At 38.8% G+C, this 4,687-nt stretch overlaps 1 pseudogene; it reads left to right on the top strand.

The window, feature by feature from the left end:
* The first annotated feature begins 843 nt into the window (after window positions 1-843).
* LOC112924435 (hsc70-interacting protein pseudogene) lies at window positions 844-1,944 on the top strand (annotated as a pseudogene).
* Window positions 1,945-4,687: the final 2,743 nt, after the last annotated feature.

The following is a 4,687-nucleotide window of genomic DNA, read 5'->3' as shown; positions in this document are numbered from 1 at the left end:
CTTCTCTCCTGCCTCTCCTGATTGGGCATTTTCTTGGTCCAACAAGGGCAATCTTTTATAGTGGGTGTTGATGTAACCTGAAAAAGCAATTCTTGGAGTGACCAATTCCCAAATGTAAATGTTTTCCTCTAGGGAAACTTTTATTCATCTTTTCCCCCCCAGGGATCAGCCCTACTTTTCTCCTTTGGAGGGCTTCTCAACGCCTGCTCAGCTAAGCGACATAGTCCCTTGCTACGTATCACTTCATAAGCCCTTTCTCTAACTATATATATCACACAGACTCATCATGCTGAGGACAGTCTTGGTTGGGGGTTTTCAAGATTCCTCACTTGTGCCCATCTTCCTTGGTCTCTACAGTATCCTAGGAAATTTGTACCCTTTCTGCATATGTCCAGTTGGCTTTCACTTGCCAAGCATTTGTCATCACTTGCAAATACCACAACCTTCTCTCCCTTAGCTTTTTGCAGTCCTGTGTCAATCACTGGTCTCTGTGATACCAAAACACTTCAAGTTCTCCCCCTATGATTCAAATTGGGAAGTGGAGGAGTCTCTCTTCCTTACCACAGAAGAGTATGGAGATTCACGAGCTCTCTGTTGACTATCTTTATTCCTGATCTTCTCTCTCCTGATAAACCTGGCTTTCTTTTCATGAGGTGAAAGAGCATGTGACACTATGGTGACAAATTAGTTTGAGTTCTTTCTTAACATCATAGGGCAATAGGAATACAGTATAAAGTTATATATAGCCCCTTTCACACGGTCACGCTGAGCTAGTACCCACGCCTGGAATTGGGCCCCAACATCAACCACCTGCCGCCTGCCACCTGCCACCGCCTCTGGACCATGGATCCCCACAAAGTGAGCAAGCTTCGGGCCTTCTTGAAAGTGTGTCAGCAGGATCCGAGGGTTCTCCACATTGAGGAAATGCACTTCCTGAAAGAGTGGGTGGAGAGCATGGGGGGTAAAATACCACTTGCTGTTCATAAAACTAAATCAAAAGACAATTATCAAGGAAGAAAAAACAGGTAGTAAGAAGGTGGAGGAAAACATGAAGACCGATGAACCATCAAGTGAGGAAAGTGATCTAGAAATTGACAATGAAGGTGTGATTCAACCAGATACTGATGCCCCTCAAGAAATGGAAGGTGAAAATGTAGAGATAACCGAGGAAATGATGGATCAGGCAAATGATAAAAGAGTGGCTGCCATTGATGCCCTAAATGATGGTGGCCTACAGAAAGCCATTGACTTGCTCACAGATGCCATCCAACTGAATCCGTGCTTGGCCATTCTGTATGCCAAGAGAGCCAGTGTCTTCATCAAATTACAGAAGCCAAATGGTGCCACTTGAGACTGTGTCAGAGCTATTGAAATAAATCCTGATTCAGCTCAGCCTTAGAAGTTGTGAGGGAAAGCACACAGACTTCTGGGTCATTGGGAAGGAGCAGCACATGATTTTGCCCTTGCTTGTAAACTGGATTATGATGAAGATGCTAGTGTAATGCTGAAAGAAATTCAAACGAGGGCCCAGAAAATTGTTGAACATCGGAGAAACTATGAACAAAACATGAGGAGCAAGAGATCAAAGAAAGAATAGAATGGCTTGAGAAGGCTTGGGAAGAACATGAGAGCCCAGAGGGAGGAAGAAGCTAGATGACAACCAGGAGCTCAGTATGGCTCTTTCCCAGGTGGCTTTCCTGGGGGGATGCCTGGGTTGGCAGGAGGGTGACTGGAATGGCAGGAATGCCTGGGTTTAATGAAATTCTTAGTGACCCAGAGGTTCTTGCAGCCCTGTAGGATCCAGAAGTTATGGTGGCCTTCCAGGATGTACCCCAGAACCCAGCAAACACGTTAAAATATCAGAGCAACCCAAAGGTTATGAATCTTATCAGTAAATTGCCAGCCAAATTTGGAGGTCAAGCAACTCGCCCTTCTGACAAATAAAGCCCTAGCTGAAGGAAAAGCAAACAAATCAAAATAAATAAATCAATAATAAATAAATAAATTTCATATATATGTGGATATTTTAAGCATATATACACTAAACAATAATATAACAAACCTTTACATACTCATGACCCTGCTTTAATACATTACCAATATTCTGCTAATTTTGTTTCATCTATACCCCCTCACACTCCTCATCTTCTCACTTGATTACTTTTTTAGGTAAAATGTATATACTTTGAAATACCACGTACCTAAAGATGCTACATCAATGTAACCCATGCTCTGAATTATGAATGTTTTTACAAAAGATATTTTCAGTGTAAATAGTAGTTAATAAGCATTAGGCTGGCTTACAATTCCGTTTCAACTTCTGCGGGTAAATCAAGAACCTTATTTGACGCCTGGACAATAAATTTAATAAAACTTATTGTTTGCAGGCAATTTTGAATGTTGACTGAGACTGTCAGAAGTAACAAATAATCTTCTTTATATAGCTCAGTGCTGAGTAGGCTTAAACAGCCTCTGCCTCTAGAATGCAATGTAATTATAAGACATGATTACAACTGATTATAATCAATCAGCATAGTCTTAAGTGTAATTTATATTGCCGCAGCTGTGGTTAGATTAAATCATCACATAAGATACAATTTCTACTAGATATGTGAAATTATTTGAACGAACCCAAATACAGTAAACTCATAATACCATAAATGCATCGTAAATTCTGTCAATTGCATAATACTTTAGGACTCTCCTTATCACATAACAAGTAGTCCCCCTACAGAGTTTAGTCTTGATTTGAAAGACAAGGCTGTTGTGTCACCAAGTTTGGCAGATGTGACTTTTGGCTGTTGGTTCTGCCTGTGTTAACGCCACGAGTCATATCTAGTTGTGATCACTATTGTATTAGAAAATAATGCCCTACCAAGCATACATAGCTCTTTCTTCCTCTTAGTTAAAGACGTGATAAAAGATGAGTTAGGTGGGCATCTCGGTGGCTCAGTGGTTGAGCATCTGCCTTTGGCCCAGGACGTGATCTTGGAGACCAGGGATTGAGGCCCACGTTGGGCTCCCTGCTTGGAGCCTGCTTCTCCCTCTGCCTGTGTCTCTGCCTCTCTCTCTGTGTGTCTCTCATGAATAAATAAATAAAATCTTTTTTAAAAAAGGAAGATGGGTTAGGTTTCTAACTTTCATTTTTAATTTCTGTAATAAGGCCATTTCAACCTTGGCCTTAAAGTTGAAACTCCAATTCACCAAATGTGTGTTGGTGTAGATAAGAACTGATGTCTTAGGTACAGTCCCTGCTCTTACAACATTATGGGTGAAATAAAAAACAAAACAAACAAACAAACAAAAAACAAAAACAAAAAGCCCCACAAACAAACGAGGAAAATAAATGCAGCAGAAAATAAACTGAATTCAGCAGAAACAGACTCATAAATACTGAGAACAGGAGGAGGGGTGTGGAAGGGGCAACATGGATGAAGATTCGTGGGGGTACAGGCTTCTAGTTATGGGATGAATAAGTCATGAGAAAAAAAGGCCCAGGATTGGGGATATGGTCTCGGTACTGTAATAGCATCATATGGTGACAGGAGGTAGCTCCATCACTACATTGTACACCTGAAACTGGTGTATCACTGTGTGTCAACTATACTTAAATGTACAAAAAAAAAAAAAAAAAAGAATAAAAATGTAAATACTTTAAACAAACCACAGCAATTAGAAAAATGAAAGTAGCTTTAGAGTACTAGGCAGGCAGCAGGGTAAAACTGGGGCTCATTTTGCCATTTACATTTGACATTGGCCTATAAAGCTGATTTGTCTGAGGCTTAGTCGCCTCATGGAGGAAACAGGGGAGATATTTGCCCTTTCCCTAGTATATGGCGGCTGTGAGGATCAATGATACAATTAATTAAAAAGTTCTTTGAAATCAATTAAAAAGTAATAATGTCATTCTTACATAATCTATTGTTTTAACTGTTTTTGTTTTGCTCCTTGAGCCAAATGCTGTAAAAATAACCATATACTAAAATCTCAACAAAGATTTTTCTCTAAGTAATTTCTCTTCTAAGAGTAACATACCCAACATCACCCTGTCCACTTTTTAATCATTCTGTGGAGAGTCTTTTATGTATTTAGTGATTTAATCAAATCACCTGAAAGTATGAAGAGTAACTCTGGCAGCCCATAGATGCAGCTGTTTGGCTAGAATACAAGTTCATTACCAAGTAAAAAATATATTTTAATGACTTTAGAATCTGAAAAAAAAATTCAAGTTTCAGAGTTAAAATCCTGTAATATTTCATGTAGACTCACAAAGCATTACTAAATTCAAAGAACATACTTAGCCATTTTTTTCTTTTAAAATTTTGTCGTGGAAAAATTAACTTTACCTTTCAAAACATGTAAGAGGCTCTGTATAGAATATTTATACCAGCCAGATCTCCCTTCAGCATTAATAGTTTCTAATGCATATTTAAGATGTTTCTGTTTTTTAATGTTTTAAAAGGAAGTTGTTGTTTTTTTCCTTGACTAATAAAGCATCAACTTTCTCTGAACATAAAAACTTAGCCTTTAAAAAGAATAGTGATATTGATTTGGGGTACTGATTACATTTTAAAAGGCAGTAAAATAAGTCTCGCTATGCCACAACACAGGGATCCTTATTTAAAATCAAACTCATAAACTATTGATATCCCCCCAGGTACACACTAAGTTTATATGGAACGAAGAA

This window comes from Vulpes vulpes, chromosome 3 (assembly GCF_048418805.1).
Source record: "Vulpes vulpes isolate BD-2025 chromosome 3, VulVul3, whole genome shotgun sequence".
Classification (NCBI taxonomy): domain Eukaryota; kingdom Metazoa; phylum Chordata; class Mammalia; order Carnivora; family Canidae; genus Vulpes; species Vulpes vulpes.
This window is presented reverse-complemented; position numbering and strand designations above follow the sequence as displayed.